This window comes from Lepisma saccharinum, chromosome 2, assembly GCF_977018435.1.
Source record: "Lepisma saccharinum chromosome 2, izLepSacc3.1, whole genome shotgun sequence".
Classification (NCBI taxonomy): Eukaryota; Metazoa; Arthropoda; class Insecta; order Zygentoma; family Lepismatidae; genus Lepisma; species Lepisma saccharinum.
In genome coordinates, this window is record NC_139230.1 from 89,127,996 (window position 1) to 89,147,702 (window position 19,707).

A 19,707-nucleotide genomic window follows, 5' to 3' on the forward strand; every position below is an offset into this window, starting at 1 on the left:
TAGAAGAGGAAGAGATTGTTAAAATTAAAAGGAGGCGACTGAACAACGAATCACAGAAAGATCACTGCCGGAGGCTTTACTTTGAAATCATTGATAATATCAGCAACCAGGTAACAATTAGATTCGCATCATTTGAAAAATTGCTATATTTTGATTTACTATGTAAATCCCACAAAACGGGGCTACTAAACTTTGCTCACCATCTCTTACATAAATTGCAGGAAATTTATGGCAGTCTGTTTAATTTAACATGCTTCCACTGAAGGATAAGAGAAAACACCAATTGAGATTGTAAATTATCAACTGGACACGAACTTAGTGGGTGGGTTTACGAGGTTTGGTTTGGTTTGATGTTTTAAGTCCACTTTATGCACAGTAAGGCTAATCGGGACTGGACCTACAGTTTAAAGTGGAATCCGAACCACTATGTGCCTCCACCGGGTATCGAACCCGGGACCCCTTGATTACTAGGCAAGGACGCTACCACTGCGCCATCGGGGAGGCTTTGGGTGGGTTTAAGGAAATATATAAATTAGCAGTGTTGATCGCAAGAATCATCTGTCGAGAGATCGTTCTCATCACTGAGGAGGATCAACACATTCTGCCGCTCTACTCAAACTCAGAAACGGATGACGAATTTAAGTCTTATCTTCATCGAGAAAGAATTACATTCTAAGCTGCAAGAAGGGGATAAATCCAAATTTTATGAGGCGGTGATCAGCGCATTTCTCTCTAAACAAAAAAGTGTAGATCTGGAATTCAAGTAACTGTAAATAATGAGCAGTTGATTTTCAAAATGTACTTTTTTGGAAGGATAAATGATGGGAAAGGGGGAAAACCGCGAATGTGCATGTGCAATAGTAGAAGAGACGACCCTTGGCGGACATTAATTTATTCATGACTGACGCTCGGCTATTGTTAATTAATTAAGAGGAGAGTAGGGGGAGGGGGAGGGAGATGAGTCATAAATGACTCCTGCAGTGGCGTTACTTGGATTTATTGAAAAAAAATTGTTTGTGCCCAGTTTATTGCGGGTTTATATGGCCTTGGCTTGGAGGTTCCAATAAAGCAACTAATTTGATCTTTTCATAAATTCATGGGTTGTTTTGACATATTTAAAAGTATACAAAATTATTTAAATCATATTGTAAACAAGTACTAAATTAAAATCGTGTATTTCAATCAACTATAATTTATATGCAATTTTCGTTTAATTATAGGATGAAGTCAGGAAGTGGAAATGTTATTCTATTATGAAACAATATAAATTCGCAACAGATCAAAATTCAATGAAAAGTAAACCAAAAGGAATTATGATAGAGAATGTTATTGTATATGATTGGTGGCCTCCCCGATGGCGCAGTGGTAGCGTCATTGCCTTGTAATCAAGGGGTCCCAGGTTCGATACCCGGTGGAGACACAAGTGGTTCGGATCCCACTTTAAACTGTAGGTCCAGTCCTGATTAGCCTTACTGTGCACAAAGTGGACTTAAAACAACAAATCAATCAATCCATGTATATGATTAAAATTTGCCACATTCATAGGTATAACAATAGTTTGATATTGAACACACAGAGTTTTGTAATTAAATATAATGAACGTCGAACCATGAAAAGAAACACCAATTTACAAGCTCACATTATTCTTGGTTTTAACCTTCAACATGTTCTGCTTATTGCTCTTAGGTAGTAGCAAGAAATTGTGATTTTATAGAACACCTGTACTTCAGACTAAGGAACAAAAATCTTTTATCTTTTCAGACTTCTGAAATATCTTGGTTGTAGGTTTTGGTTGTATATTGTATGCCCCCACCTAAGGCTGGCCCTGGAAGGAGTTAAGATTTGCTTTACCAGTCTTTCCAAGAACCATGTGGCTATTAGAAAGTTTGAAAAAAGGAACATAGTTTTTAAAGAGAATTAAGACTATTTCTAATGGATTGTATCATCCTTTAACTGCTTATTTGCAATAATTTAGTGACGGTTCCGAGAACAACTTAATATTAAAAAAAACTGGCTCTCCACCGTCGATAGCGCAGTGTTTAATGCAGCCGTCTTATCATTAAAGGGATAGGTTTCGATTCATATGGAGATGGACAATTCCACCGCTTCGGAACTATATATACTCACCTCCAAATAATATGTAATGTTAATTACAATTGGCAATATCTGTAAGTGACATTCTTGAAAATCCATGACAGTTTCGAAATTTTTTTTCTAACGTCACTTATTTATAAAATCAGATTATCGGCAACGGCGACTGAAAAGCAGTAACTCTCAAAAAAAGGAGCGAGGAGGTAGGCGACGAGCAAGACTATTTTGTGGGTGGATATTCCAATTTTATATACCTATATTCCTAAATATCACATGCAAATTTCTCTTTTGCGGACGAAAGTTCATTAAACTACCAGGTTATTTACTACTGGAGTCTTCAATGTTGAAAAACCGGCAATGAAACAGGAGAGAAATGTCCCTGTCTATTAATTATTAGCTAAAGGTGCAACATTAACGTAAAATATAACTGAACAGTCTGGCATCTTTAATCACCCGATAGCCATCGGCAGCAATTTAGAAGTTCAAAAGTCACTTGACTGCCCTACAAGGAAATACGAGGGCAATTCGGAAAAAAACCTCCGTTTGGTTATCAATGACAGACACTCGTAGATACAGAACTTTTATTATACACATTAGAAAAGTACAACATTACATTACTTTTCGACATAATCACCATTCTAATTGAGGCACTTGTCATAACGTTTTACAAGGTTTGAAATTCCTTCTGCAAAAATATTTCCCGCCTGGGAATGAAGCCACTCTCTAACAGTACCGTGAAGCGCATTGTCATTGTCGAAGAGTTGCGACGCAAGCCACTGTTTCATGTGCCTGAAGAGCAATTGTGTGACTCTGTTAGTGTTGTGGACACGGGTGTCATTAGCTGGAACAATGTTGTATGTATTTGCTCGGCGCCAAATCTGGGCTATAGGGGTGATGATCCAAAACATCCCAACGGAACTGCTCCAAAAGTTCTTGTGTGTGTCCAGCGGTGTGCGGGCGAGCATTATCGTGAACCAACACAACACCGGAAGTCATCATCCTCCGACGCTTGTCAATTTCATTGCTTACTACAGATGGGGGCCCACTTCTTGCCGCATCATGCACGTCAGTTCGTCCATCTTTAAACATACGACCATTCACGTATGACACCTTCACTCATCACGTTTGGTCCGTAAACATTGCACAGTTCGCGATGAATCGCAGCTGCCGAAAGTTTTTTCGCACACAGAAATCGTATTACTGCACGAACTTCACATTTGGCAGGATTTTTTATTGTAGCGTTCATTTTCAATTGTTGTAGCGGACGAGTCAACTGCAACACAACCATCTCCTTTCACTTCTCACTGCCTGCTGAACTACTGCGCACGGCGCGACAAGATTGACGTCGTTATCCCGGGCTATTTCACGCACATGCGCAAACGGAGGTTTTTCCCGAATTGCCCTCGTATTACGGCTTACTTTTCCGAAGAAGAATCTGGCGCCTGGTCCCACAGCCATTATAATCCTCTGTGGGGTTATGTGTTGTCCTTACGTGTGCTGAATGCCCCTTTTACAGCTTCAGCTTTTAGCAAAGATTTGGAGATGTGAAGAAAGTTTTATGGGTTCTAGTCTTGGTAGGGAGTTCACCTTCGATCACCTGTGTGTGTACGTATTCGGAGTACGTATTCGGGGCAAACGGACATCCCCTAAAAGAAGTACGAATATTTTCGGTTTGAAGCTATCAACAGAACAGCAGTTGGAGTTGTGTACGAACCTGAACGTTTGCGAGCAGTTGTGTTGAGCATGGGAAGAAATCGTAAAGAAGAAACTAGAATCCAGCATAAAACCTGACCAGGTAAGTAGAAAATGTACGTGCAAAACCTTGAATACTAAAAAAAAAAAAATGTGTTGCGAACACAACGATTGCATAGGTTACTATGGTCCCGCCGAAGTTGTGATTTGAAGTGTGGTGAAGGCAGTGATTCATTTATATATACACACACGTGTTGACAACATTGTGCTGCCATCTGGTGGACTTTTTCGGAATGTAAAGTCAAAGGCTACAAGTGGGGCAGATGGACAGGTTGCCGTTGGGGCAAACGGACATAGATGAATTGTATTGCATTTAACTATTGTTAGGTACTTTTTGATTGAGATACAAATGTATATTTGATGGAAATGGCAAGTTTGAATTGTATAGAATGCATTTTGTACCCTTCAAGTGTTTGTATTTCTAATACAATGTGCCCTTGTTACAGGATGGTGAGACATCGAGAACGAACAATGCTGTAGATGGGTTCAATGCTTATGGAATATATCCCGTTAATCCACAACGACTGCCTGGGAACGTCTTTGTTCCTGCAACTGTCCATGTTCAAGATGAGCGATCATCAAAGCCTACAGCAAGAGAAGAGGATGTGTCATCTCGTGAAAGTTTTGAGGAGCTAAACCCTTTGCCATCAACTTCTGGGACCTGTAGCAGGAAAGGCAAAACTGGGCAATCACACGTATTGAGGGATCCTTCCTTCATCGCTTGCCTCAAGTACAAAAAACCGAAAGCTGTAGCAAAATTGGGTGCAGTGCTTAGAGTGTTCTCTCTGGTTCCATGTAAATTGTGTTGCAAAGGGAAATGACCCATATTATGTGTGTTGTTATTGTGAGAGTGATTATAGTTCATAAATCATCACGTGTCTATCTACCCCGATCAAATGTCCGTCTGACCCGAACGTGCGGGGTAAACGGACACTGCCGCATCTGGGGATTGATCAGACTATTTAGAGAGATGTACATTTGCTTGCATACTATGTGCTACCATGTGTTAACTGAAGGTTCACACCTTTTATGCCAATAGTTATTTTCATTCTTCAATAAAATGTTTCACAGTTATTTTGAAAATTGTTCTTAGGGTGTCCGTTTGCCCCGTCCTTACCCTATATGTATGTGTATGTAGGAAAATAGATTTTAAAAATTGGTTGGTGAATTTAGAACTTGCCCCCCCCCCTTTCCCCGTAAGTTCCGACTTCCCTGCATAGTGGTTCGGATCCCACTTTAAACTGTAGGGCCAGTTCCGATTAGCCTTTCTGTGCGTAAAGTGGACTTAAAAATCAAAAATCAATTAATCAGTCTTACAACTTATTTTCATTTAGATCGTTCGCCGTCCAGGCCGACTCCCGCCGCCCCCTAGCTATGGTTCTGAACTTGATAAGACTAAGAAAAAGTAGTTCTTGTGAACGAAGCGAGCAAGAACATTTTACGAAAAGTATTTTCATTTGTATAAATTTGAAGTTGTGGGCGGTAATCGCCCCCTGCAGGTACACTTGGCAGTCAATATTTCCCCCCCTTAGAACTCATTTCAGTTCAAGGTTTGGGGGGGGGGAGATGCCCCCTGTCCCCCCTGTAGTTGCGCCACTGGACATACCGACCTTTTGCTGAGGAAACCAGAGGATCTTTCCAAGGCTAGGGCTGAGGGAATGACTAGAAGGATTGTACAGGATTCTTTTTACTTATGGGCACTATTCACTGGATGTTTACATTTGTGTGCTTCCTTGGCTCTGGCGGGGACTGCACTTCCGTTTTTGAAAAGAATAACATTGAATTCGGTGGTGTAAAGGCAGTGTCTTCGGAATAGGCGACAACATTTGCCTGGCATTTGGTTTCAACATGAGATAGGAAACAAACAATTGTTCTCAGGTATCTATGCATCGTTTTCAGACAGACCCGATACTGAAAGATCAGTGGATTTAGGCAGTAAGGCAAAAATATTGGACACAAACACGTGGGAGTAGGCTCTGCAGTCGGCACTTCATCAAATCAAAGGAAAATATTTTACATGTCTCGAAAATTATAATTGTCTAACGCACATGTGTTGATTAAATTTAAAAGTTGGAACTATTTATAATCATATTATAACGCATTTGCCTTTTGGTTCTTGATAAGAACTCTCCATGGGCGTCGGTAGGTCAGTCGACCCCTCCTCCTCCCTCATTTCAAGTTGCAAAAAAGCAGAAAGTTCGTTATTTTTATTGTTAATAACAGAAATAAAGTTAACTGGATTAGTATTCGAACAGAGTAATAAATATATAATATGCATTAGATTAAAAAAATGAGTGAAAAATACAGGAACCAGGATATTTTTTTTTTTCATATTCTACCATTTAATTCAAAGAATAAATGGTTCCACAGTTTTCAAAATTCGAAAAATTATAATTTTAGATGAGGTCACACAATATAAACTTTGTGACTATTTTTTCTAACTTCTAAAGTCCTTTCTTGAACGACACTTTCAAAAGTTAATAACAAAGGACACTATGTGTGTATTTCAGTATAGTAACTATGAAATGTAAAAGTATTAATGGATAATAGTTGTGCTGGATATTCACTCGGGATCGAATAGCATGATAATAATAAACAAACAACAACATAATATAATAAATAAATTCGAATAAAATGTATTTAATTAGGTATTAAAGTATAACAATAATTTCACCTTTATTTCTTTTACTGTTGTGATCGAAGTATTTCAATGTTTATAATTAATGAAACCTTGATTTCAACGAAAACTGATGGTAGAAGATTCAACATTGCCTTGGAAAATATTAGTATTGTCCCTTATATCAGCATCCTAACGATCCGGGAAATTGCCAATCTTTTCTAGGTACTTTTGTTTCTCTACATCACTCAAAAATTTCAGGTGATCCATTTTGTTTCCGATCTTGTATAAGAAAGTAAGCTCGGTGACGATCTGTATTCCACTTGTTTACATTGGAAAATTCGCCAATCCGGAAGTTCTTTCCCCGCCATCAATAATCGCATTGTCTGATCGATCATTTTTTGTTTACTCATGAAAAACCCCCATGTCGCAGAGTTACAATGGACACGGTTCCTAGTATGCTTCATACACCAGAAAAATATACAATGTAGATGAGAGTGGTTTTCCATTAAACAACAAACCATCAAAAATTGTAGTAGAAAAGGGAAAGCGTGAAGTAATGAAGATTACAAGTATAGAAAGAGGCTAGAATATAACGGCAGTAGCTAGTGTGTTGTAGTGCTTCTGGTAGTTTCATTCCAACTTTCATAATTTTCAAGGGAAAACGATTCAAGGAGGTCTTCAAAAAGGATCTTCCTCCAGGTCCCATGGTAGAAATGTCAGGCTCAGGCTACATTATATAACCAGATAGGTTTTACTACTTTTTTTGTCTTAGTAATATCGTAGATGTAAAGCGAGAAAAGAACTTGGAGTAGGATCTGGCAACACTCGAGAGTGCCAATGGAGGACGGATCAGGGCGCTTAGTCTTGAACTGTCCACACGTTAAGGTCTAACGATTTCGTGACGTTTTTGTCAAGAAAGGCTAACGAATGCCATTTACCGTAGTCTCTACTCTTCGTTAACGAGTGCAGTCACGGATATTGACTGCCTCTGCACCATCTTTTTGGTCGTTTTCCATCCTTTTGATCGTTTTCCATTTTCTTGGTCGAAATGCATCGCTACTTTTGTTTTTACGACCTTTTACGTTTGGTTTGAGTTGGTGTTTTAAGTCCACTTTATGACTGGACCTACAGTTTAAAGGGGGATCCGAACCACTTGTGCCTCCACCGGGTATCGAACCCGGGACCTCTTGATTACAAGGCAATGACGCAACCACTGCGCCATGGGGGGAGGCCCACGACTTTTTACGGGTAAAGTTAACCTACAAGGGTTGTTTTTGTCTACGTCTTTTTTTCCTTACGATTTTATGTGATATAACTTAACCTATTCGGTTTTTTTACCTCTTGCAAATTTTCGTTGTGTTTTTTCTTACGCTGACCTACTTTTTATTTTTTTACAATCTCTTATGTGATAAACTAATCTACGTATGCACGTCTTTTCTAGATTTTGACCAAGAGTGTAACAGTTTTCGAGATCCGGTCGCCATTTTGAAAGGGAGACGATGCTAACGCAAAAAACGCGAGCTCTCTACGATCGTCCGTTCGAAAGTTACGAGCGATGGAAAAAAAAATCGGGAATTGACCCCTCCCCTTGAACTTAGGACCACCAAATTTTGTGGTCTACATCACCAAAATCGATGGTGATGATTTTTCGATTTATTTTTGCGCTATCTCTAGCCGTTTTTCGAGATATTCGCAACTTTAGGTTTATTAACGCTGGACTTGGAAAAATTTCAGAGGGGGTTCCATGATGACCTATGTTAATTTTGTTAGGAGATCAAAGAGGACATCGAGACGATGCTAACGCTAAAAACCTGAGATCTCTACGACAATTGTTTGGAAATTATGAATGATCAGAGTTTCGAGTGTCGGACCAAACCGCCCCCCTGAATTTAGGACCACCATATTTTGTGTACGTACTCTGCATCACCAAAATCGACAAGGGGTGATTTTTCGATTTTTTTTGCCCTATCTCTCACCGTTTTCGAGATATTCGCAATTTTAGTTTTTTTTAACGCTGGACTTGGAAAAATTTCAGAGTGGGTTCCATGATGACCTACACCATTTTGAATTGTCAGTCGGAGAGGACACCGATACGATACTAACGCAAGAAACCCAATGTATCTGCGATCGTCCTTTCGAAAGTTATGACTTATAAATAAAATTTTCGGCAGTTGATCCACCCTTGACCTCAGGAGCACCAAATTTTGCACTTTAAGTCGTCGAAATAGGCAGGGGATTGTTTGGGGGGATTTTTCGAGTTATTTTCGCGATATCTCTCGCCGTTTCCGAGATACGTCCACTTCCGGTCGCGATTTTATGATTTTTGTAATTTTGAAAAAACAAATTAATCTCAGCAGGTTCGAATTTTTGATAGGCGACGACAGAGTCATCTATGAGCAAAATGTTGAAACTCTTGAATGTTGGATTTTTTCTGTCAACTTTTTCAGTACACAACCCTTTTTTGTTTCTTTTCTTAGTGAAAGGGTTGGGTTACTTGCAATGACAAAGACCTTCTAGCAACACAAACTTAGCTTATGTCGGCGTATTTCACTAAAATATGTCTTCATTTAGGAACCGCCATCTCCTTGTGGTAAATTTGGTAATGGCCAATTTGAAAATTGAGCCAAAAATAACAATGGAGGTGGTAATTAAAAGTTCGGAAGAATGACAATAGGTACAAGTTTCTCCAATTTAGTTAGAAAGGGTTGGGTTTGAAATTTCTTGCATTTTTTAAAAAAAATATAAACATATTTTTTACTTGATCAGATTTTTACATCTTGTCCCAAAGAAATTCTATATAAATAACATACCTGAAAATTCTATCGTATTTGCGACCAAAGTCCTTTAACTTGTTTTCGACAAATTATCTCAAGTTTAAAGAGTATTTTTAGAAGGTGTTTCGGGTGTTTCGAAGGTGTATTTTGCATTTTAAAAAAAATATAAACACATTGAATTTTTTACATGATCGGATTTTACTTGTTGCTCCCGAGAAATTCTATATAAATAAAATACCTGACAATTATATCGCAATTGCGGGCATAGTCCTTTAACTTGTTTTCGACAAATTGTTTCAAATTTAAAAAGTTATTTTAGAAGGTCTTTCTTAGTTTTTGAATTTTTTACACGATTGGATTTTACTTGTCCCCAGGAAAACCTCTATAAATAACATATCTGCAAAAATTCTACCGTTGTTTACTTGAATTTTATTCTTGTTGATTTTCTGCGAAATATCATGCCGGCACGAAATTTTTTTTGAGAAGTGTCAAACTAGTATCGACAATTCTCGTTGGACCCGACATCAACGTAATTGCACACCGGAAAAAAAGTTGTTGCCCACCAAAGCTTGTCCTCAATGTGGAAAGAAGTTTAGTATTAACAACCTCAAAAAGCACATTAAGATTTGCAAAGCGTCACCTAATTCTGAAATTCTCGAAGTAGCAACGACTAGTCAAATAGTTCTGAAAAGAAAACTGTCAATCCTGTAACTGATGCGCCCTAGTCAAAACAGAGTAAGAAGTTGCCGATTGAAGTCAAGCTACGTTGAACTGCTTTCGGTACACAACTCAAAGACTTGCAAATTTTCAGATCAGAGGCATGCTGTGACATCAGTAGTGCCTTGAGTGAAATGTAATTTTCTGTAGTGGACCTTCTGAAAAACGAACTCGAAAACGGTCCGATTAGATTCCATGTCATTCTATCTTCTGAATTTCGGAATTCCGATGATGAGATAGACACATTCCATCATTGCTCAAAAACCAAAACTCTATATTTGTCCGATATTAGTAATTTGAACGTCATTTAAGACCGTCTATTTGACGGAATTGTTGAAAAGCAGGAAGAGTTCAAGGCTAATGGTTCAGGTTGGACGTTGTGCGGAGTTCATCATGATTTAGAGTTGAAAGTGAGTCATTTCACGCCCCTTTAGGGAACCCCTCACGAATTACAGACGAAATTGAATCAATTCTATCACCTTTCGGCATCTAGTTACATTCCCCTTCCACGGTACATTCAAAATAAGAAAGCCGTGTTGAATATTCATAACACAGACAACAAATTTTCTCTGGTGTGTCTTGGCGGCTCTGCATTCGATTCATCGATTAAATAATCCACAGGGTGTTGGACATTACACGCAATATGCAGATGAGTTTCAAAGTGCAATGTCTAGTATCAAATACCCGGTTGTTATTTCTGATATAGCAAAGCTTGAAACCGGGGCGCGAGACGGTGAAGGCAATCGGTTAGCTATCAATGTATATTCATTTACATCAGTTAAGTATGTCGTACATCCCGTCAGGATAAGCAATGTTGATGATGAACATCCTAGTGTAATAAATCTCATATATATTTTCAACGAGGATGTTCATCACTACTGTTTTATTCGTTCACTTTCCCGGTTGGTTAGAAGCCAAATAACCAAATATCACGGGGAAATCAAGATTTGTCATAGGTGCTTGACAACAGTTGATAATTGTGTTCAACAGAACTATATCAAATTTAATAATCAAGAAATTGCTTTACAGAAACTTGAAGAGCACAAAAATATCGCGGTGTTAACAAGCCTGTGCGTATGTTGATGCCAAAATCAGAAGAGGTCGAAGATTTAAAATGCAGAGTGCCTTGCTTGAACATCCCGTTATTATTATAGCAGATTTCGAAGAATTCCTCAAACCACTCTCCTATTGCGAACCAGATCCTGAAATTTCCTCCACCACATCTTACCAATTACATGAAGCATCCAGTTTCGGATATGTAGTTGTGTTGCGCGATTCACCAGAAAAAACAAATGATCCTTATGTATACCGCGGAGTATCCAACGCTTTTTGGATAAAATAGTCAAAGAAGTTGGGAAAATTGGTAGCGTGTTGAATAAATCGAAATCGATGCTTCCGTTACGTGCTACCAATTTGAAAATTCACGATGCCACTGTTGTCTGTCCGGTCTGCAATTCAATTTTCACGGATGATAAAATAAAAGTATTCCACCACGATCATTACACCGGAAGCTACGTCGGGGCATTATGTAATATCTGTAACCTAAAAATTCAAAAACCTAAATTCGTCCCCATATTCTTCCACAACGGCAGCGGATATGATTTTCACCACCTGGTTAAGCATCTCGGCTATGACACACAAAAAATAGATATTCTTGCTCAAAATGAAGAACATTACATCTCTATAAGTAAGAAAGTTAAGATTCCAGGAACAAAAGAAACCATAGAGATGAGGTTTCTAGATTCATACAGATTTCTCTCTGCTAGCTTGGACGCTCTCGCGAGCAAACTCACTGATGATCAATTCAAAATAACAAGCGCTAGTTTTCTCAACGTAGATATAGAACTTATTAGACGTAAAGGAGTGTATCTCTACGAGTATGTGGCCGACCATTCCAAGTTTGAGGATGAATCACTTCCGCTACGGTCAAAGTTTTACAGTCGACTCAAAGGTTCAGATATTACGGATGAAGAATATGAGCACGCGAAATTATTGTGGAATGAAATGAGATGCAATACTCTCGGGAATTATCACAACGCATTCTTGAAATTAGACGTAACAATACTCGCAGATGTTTTTCAAGCATTCAGGAAAACAGCAGTGAATATTTTCAAGTTGGATCCTGCACATTTTTACAGTCTTCCTGGTTTGGCCTGTTCGGCCATGTTGATCCAAACAAAAATCAAACTGGAATTGTTATCGGATGTAGACATGCTTCTCTTCATAGAAAGGGGGATACGGGATGGAAGGATTCAATGTTCGCATACACACGCAAAGGCAAACAACGTTCATATGTCTGAGAATCAATACGATCCATATCAACCATCCGATTACATATTTTAAGCTGATGTTAATAATCTATATGGATTCGCTATGATACAAAAACTTCCCTATTGTGGTTTTCAATGGGTTGATCCCACTTCACTAGATATACAAACTTTCGACGATATGGAATGTGGTTTCATCGCAGAGAAGGACCTCGAATTCCCCGACCATCTGCACGACATGTTTTCGGATTTACCTCCGACTCCCGAAATCAAATGTCCACCGACTCGGTTCAACATAAGCTTTTATTGCCTTTTAACCCTAAAGAGAGATATGTCATACACTTTAAAAATTTGAGATTTTTAATGGGAAAGGGGGTTCATATAGTGCAAATCCGAAGGGTTCTCAAGTTTAAACATTCTCCATGATTGCGTCCATATATCGACGTTAATACCAAACATCGCACCGCCGCCACTTCTGATTTACACAAAGATTTCTTCAAGCTGATGAATAACGCGGTATATGGAAAACAATGGAGAATATTAGAAAGCATATAGACATAAAATTGATTTCTGATAAAAGTTAATGTAGAAAGTGGTTGGCTGATCCTAGATTCAAATCACAAAAAATTTACAACGAGAATTTAGCACTTTTTAATCTCGAAATAAAATTAATAAAATTCAGAAAACCGATTTACGTTGGAGCTACGGTTCTCGACTTATCGAAGCTTCACATGTTCGAATTTTATTATAATATTATGAAACCATTCTACAATGATAATATATCACTTTTGTACACAGACACAGACAGTTATATTCATTCCATACAAACACCGAACTTATACAAAGACCTGAAACACCCCGACATGTTTACATGTTTGATTATTTCGATATTTCTTCCTAATCTCAACCGAACAGATTTGGAATTCCTTCCCACAACAAGAAGGTTCTCGCCAAATTAAAAGATGAATGCAATAGTGATGTTATTGTTGAGTTTGTTGGCTTGCGTTAAAAAATGTATGCGATAAAAACAGAGAGTTGTGTCACGAAGAAAGCTAAAGGAGTGAGCAAAAATACAGTTGCGAAAAAACTTACCTTCCAGGATTACGTCGAGTGTCTTAACACATTGTCGCCGATACTGAGAGCCGAGAAAAGGATCCAAAGCGTTGATCATATCATCACCACAAACAAAGTTAGAAAAGTAGCCTTGGATCCTCGTGATGATAAAAGATGCATCCTCGAGTGTGGAATTCACACATTGCCTTGGGGACACTATCGTTTAAAAGATGGAAAGAATTGCACTCAATGCACGTAAAAAAAGCACACATTGTCTTCACACCACCACACACTTCACATTACATATATAAAATAACAAGCATGCCTATGAACTTGGTTGGTTTCAGAAAGCAAATTACCATGGAAACTACACCACCTAGTTTCGATCTCTTGCCTTCATGTTATCTAAATTGATTCACCTCAACAGCATTTGGACGAAATACGATGACGAAGTTGGTAAAACTTTTTACATCTTCAACAACAACGTAAATTTCGACAAGATTCCGATCGGTGGGAAACTTCAGATATTCGTAAATCCGGAGAACCTGGGTGAAATCAAGGTTTCTTCCGGCAAGAACATTTACCGAATCAAGTACGATAAGATGGACTCCTCCACTACGTACGACGTTTCTGCAGGAGATTTTTTTATCGATCAAAACGTTCATCATTATTCGACCTTCAGTCACATAAAAGCCAGCATAGTGGAACGTTTCAATCGAACTTTGAAAACGTACATGTGGAAACGGTTCACGCTTCAGGGAAATTACAAATGGATCGATATCCTACAGGAACTAGTAAACGATTACAATCACACAGTTCACAGCACGATACGCATGAAACCCGTCGACGTTGCTAAATCTGAAGAGCGGCGTTTAATTTCTACGGTTTATTGTCCAAAGTACAGTCCCACGTCCAAGAAACCTAAATACAAAGTAGGAGACCATGTGGGGATCAGCAAATTCAAACGTACGTTCGAGAAGGGATTCACAAAAAAATGGAGCACTGAACTTTTTACCGTAGTTCGTGTTCTACCCGGAAACCGTCACACGTATATAATAAAGGATAGTCGCGATGAAATTTTGAAAGGAAGGTTTTACCAAGAGGAACTCTCTAAAACTAAATACCCCGACACGTATCTCACCGAGAAAGTATTGCGTAGAAAATATAACAAACTGTTGGTAAAATGGCTGGGACTTCCGGAATAGAGTTGGATCAATGCAAAGGAAGTGATTCTATGAGTACGTGGAACGTGGTGAAGGGTTTACCAGATTTTAAATGTCAAACTAAAAAAAAGAATGACGAGTTGCTACCCGATAATATTCGTTGTCTAATCGTAAGTCCTTCCGATTGTGGAAAAAGCACGTTACTGGTGGACAATTTTCTCCTCGCACCGAATTGGTTAGATTGGAAGAACAGACACCTGTACATGTTCTCCAAAAGTTTGTAACAACCGAAATACCAGCATCTCATTAATTTGTACGAGGGAATGGACATAGCAACTTTCGAATCCGAAATAAAACCACTCGACCACTGTCACGAAAATTAGGAAGTGGTATTCGACGATGTAATTTTAGAAAATCAGAATGAAATTCGCAACATTTTCACTCAAGGTCGTGACACGAGAATGGATTGCTTTTATCTAGCTCAAACTTTTTTCCAAAATTTCAAAGCAGTTACTACGCGACTAATTTTATTTGTTTGTTTCGTCAATATCACACCAATCTCAAACATGTCTATGATGACTACGTAGGAGGAGATTTAAACTACAATCAATTTTCGAAATTCTGCTCTTCTTGTTGGAACAGTGACGATTTCAGATTCGCTACGATCGCTATGACTCGAAAACCCAGCAACGGAAAGTACAGAAACAAAATCAACGACTTTGTAAATGTTGCAACGTCACACGACGTTAAAATTAATCCCATATTAAAAAAAAATTACAAACCGAAAAATTGCGAGACTACCTTGCAAAACGATTCAAAGGTTGGATATCCGAGAATCGTGGATTCTACGAAGAGAAGAGAACAAGCACGAGGGTCAACCAATCATCGACGGCATCAGCGGTCTCGGTAAGGAGATTAAAAATGTTACAGAACAGAACAAGGATCTCATCACGGAACTCGTATCTCTTGCCGCTCGAAATTATGAAGATTATCTTCCAACGACGCTCTCTAGCATTCACACTCCGCACTTCATCCTCTTCGGATAACATCGAGTTGGGTCCATTGCCAAGAGATTACCTGAGTACCGGGAAATTCGACAAGGATGGGGTATTCGAATTGTACCCGAACATGGACACTAACGAAGGAGTGATATGGAAAGTTGGAAAATCGAAAGTCACATTCGAATGAGACGACGTAAAAATTAATTTAGGTGAAAAAGATAGTTGGTCCATGTATCCCGGTACGCTTGGACTTTGGGAACTCTCTCTCTTTCTGGCTCTACAGCCCTTGGTGGACCTTGGCCTCGTCCACAATCAGCCTCCATTCCAATCTATCATCAATTCTTCTCCTCCATCCTTTAATTTTCATCGTCCACAAGTTTGCAGCGACGTCGTCTATCCCTCGAAGTCGTCGTGTGCCCTTTCTTCTTGCGTGGAGAAGCTTTTCTTTCAACATTCTTCCTGGCATCCGGTCTTCCATCTTCCTTCAAAGGTCCATATATAATTCTTAATATTCTTCTCTCAAATATTCTGAGGGCATTTTCATCTGACAGTTTCAAAGTCAAATTATCTGATCCATAAGTGACAACTGGTCGTACCAGTGTCTTATAAATTTTAAGCTTTGTATTTCTTGTGATCAGTCTATTTCCAAACAACTGCTTATTTACAAAATATGCACGATTGCCTGCCTGTATTCTTTCCTTTATTACTTTACTCATATCATTATCACTATATACCATTGTCCCTAAATACTTAAAACAAGGAAATCCCTCAAACTTATTATCTCCAGTTGTCAGATCTTGAGGTGCTCTTATGATCTCAGAGATAGACATTCTCATGTACTTTGTGTTTTTTTCATTTAGAGTGAGCCTTATTTTTATTGCTTCTTTTTCCATTTGCTCATAAATTTGTTTAAGTGTACTTATTGTTCTAGATACGATTGTAATATCATCTGCATATACGCATATTTGACTGGACTTTCCAAATATGGTTCCCTTTTGGTCAACTACATTCATTACTTTGTGCAATCCTAGATTAAATAATACTGCCGAAAGGCCATCCCCTTGTTTCACTCCTGTGTTGAGTTTAAACTCTTCCCTCAGTTTACTACAAACTTTCACTCGTGCCTTAGTACCACTCATATTCATTCTTATTATTCTTATTATTTTGAGGGGAATATTATACTCTTCAAGTACCTTAAACAGTTCATTTCGATTAACACTGTGAAAAGCCTGCCTGAAGTCAACAAAAAGAAAAAAATGCAAATCCAGATTATGTTCATAAAACTTTTCCATCATTTGTCTAATTATAAAAATCTGATCAGTAGTGCTTCTGCCAGGGCGATATCAACATTGGTTCTCTCCCAGTATATCTTCTGTGTTTCATTATATTCTCTCACTGATCAATCCTGACAGGATCTTATAGACTACACTAAGAATTGTGATGCTTCTGTAATTTCCACATATTAATTTATCACCTTTCTCATAAATTGGGCATATTTTTCCAGATTTCCATTTATGGAGCATTGTTTTATTTTCCCATATCATTACAACCAATCTATGTATTGCTGCCAACAATGCGTTACCACCAAGTTTAATAAGTTCTATTATCACTTCATCCTCGCCTGGAACTATATTATTACTCATTTTCTTCATTATAAATTCAACTTCTTCAATACTAGGTACGTGTACCTCATGACCATCCCTATATTCCTTAAATACTTCTATTCTTGGCTCAAATCCTATTCTCTTTCTATTTATTGCTCTATAGAATTTTCTTATTTCACTTTGCTGATTTAGTTCTTCTTTTTCTTTCATCTTCTGTTTATACATAATTTTCTTATTTTCTTTGCATACCCTATGTGCTTTCCTTCTTAATTCCTTATAACTCACAGCATTACTTCGAGTTTCCCTCTGTAGCATTCTCTCTCTAGCTTTATTCGTCTCATCTATAACCTGTTTGCACTCTTCATGGAACCACTCATTCCTTTTAGTTTTCTCTTCTCCAGAAGTTTATTGTGCTATCTCCTTTATCACTCCTTCTTTTATTTCCCATTATTCCTCAACCAGTCGAAGTCCGTTATTCTCTTTCTCCTTCAGTTTACTCTGTACCTTACTTACATATTCACTAATAACCTCTTCCGTCTTTCATTTTTTTTCATATTCCACTTCTTTCTCTTGGCCATCTCGTTTCTTTGCACCGCTATAAATTTTTCCCTCATTACTACTTTCACCAGGTAGTGGTCGCTATCACAATTGGGTCTTCTGCAGCTTCTCACATAAATAACTGATGAGGCATGAGGTGCATTAAAAAGTATATGATCAATTTGGCTTATTGTTCCGTTAGGTGCCTTCCATGTTCCTAAGAGAATTATTTTATGTTTGAAACAGGTACTTGTTATGATCATGTTGTTCCTGACAGCAAACTGGCAAAGAAGGTTCCCATTCTCAGTGTTTTCTGCGAGGAGATTATACCGGCCTCCAACCCATTGTTGATTCTTGTCCTTTTTTATCCTAGCATTAAAGTCGCCCAATATGGTTACCATGTCATACTTTTGGATCTTTCCACATGCTTGTTTCAGATTGTCATGGAACTCTTCTTTCTCGTTCTCATCTTTCTCTTCTGTAGGCGCATGTGTATTTATAATTGTTCCGTTTCTAAATCTTCCTCTCAACCGTATTCTACACATCCTTTCATTAATTGTTTCAAATTCCATAAAACTTTTTGTCACCTTTTTGGTTATTACAAAGCCTACACCGAATTGTCTGGTCTTCCTTTCTGGTCAACTATAAAGTAATGTGTACCCTGCCTGGCTTATCAATTCTTCCTTGCCCCTGCCATCTAATTTTCTGAAGTGCAACCAGATCATACTTAAATTTTAATATCTCATTTGACACTTTATTCACTTTCCCAGGTCTTAACAAAGTCCTGACATTCCATGTTGCAAGTGATAATTCATTAGTCCGTAAAGATCGCCAGGTTCGAATTCCATTATATCCATCCATCATCCGAGGCTGTTGCATTGGCTTCACAACGTTTTTTTTTGTATTTTTTCAGGGTGGGGTTGTCTGCCGCACGCCCAACCCCCAACCTGGAGGACCAGGATTTGCATAGGGGTTTCTCCCCTAGGTATGTTGGCATTAGCGTGCCTTCGGAGTCCTTCATCACCAATAAATATCCCAAAGATTACACGGAAGAAGATTATCAAAGTTACACGGACATTTTACTATTGTCGGATGCTCTGTACCGAAACCACGAGGCCACTCAGAATCGTGTCAAATCCAGCAGCGGAGAATAATACAGGAATCTCATCAAACCTATTTGGAACGATATAAAAAGTGGAAGTGACGTCAGACGCTACAACACGTTACCAAAGGAATTTGTATGGGTGGACGATGTTAGGAAACTCATGGATCGTTTACTTGTCATAGCAGGCGAAGAGAATGCAGGTAATCGTAATGTTTACAACGAGAAAGTAGGGATCGTGGACATGATCCGCACCAAACTCTCCAACTTCATCGTGAAGCATAGTAAAGGAATAGGATATCGGATCAAAATAATCAACACTCTTCCACCGAAATTTTGGAACGTGGCCGAAGGCAAGGGACTCGTGAACGACGTCATAAACAAATTACCGTTAGAAATGCAGATACCAGGTTATGAGTACTGTGGACCGGGTACCAAACTCGAACAAAGATTGGAAAAAGGAGACAGGGGAGTGGATGCCACAGGCAAAGATCACGACATCGCTTACAACACGCAAAAAAATTTAGATGCACGTCACGAAGCAGATAGAAAATTGGAACATGCAGCATTCTGGAGATTCATCAGCAGGGACGCTTCTCTGGTGGAACGGGTTGCAGCTTTGGGCACGACCATTGTCATGAACACAAAACGAAAATTGGGATGGGGTCTATAAATAACACACCGTAAAAAAATTACTCAGCTACAAATAACAGAATTTCCTATCGAATTGCTGCATAACATATTTACGATCACGTTCGATGAAGGTGATGGGAACATCGACTTGATGAAAATATCGTCGGAATTTCGATCACCGTGCAAGATGGTTCTCATGGACCACCTTCGGAAAATATGCGGCACGAAGAATTTGCAAGATCTCGAAATCATGTTTCAAGCTGTAGGAGAAAAATTGGACGACAGGTTGGACGAGCTTCACAAGGCGAGACAAGGAATAAGACAATGCACCGACGATTGGAACAGGTCCAACATGCGAACAGCCAGCATCATCGTGCAGCTCATCGCGTTGTC

The 19,707-nt window shown here is 38.7% G+C and overlaps 1 non-coding gene across 1 annotated transcript; it reads right to left on the reverse strand.

The window, feature by feature from the left end:
- Positions 1–429: 429 nt before the first annotated feature.
- Positions 430–504, reverse strand: TRNAT-AGU (transfer RNA threonine (anticodon AGU)). Its single transcript has one exon. It is a non-coding gene; the product is annotated as a tRNA-Thr (tRNA).
- Positions 505–19,707: the final 19,203 nt, after the last annotated feature.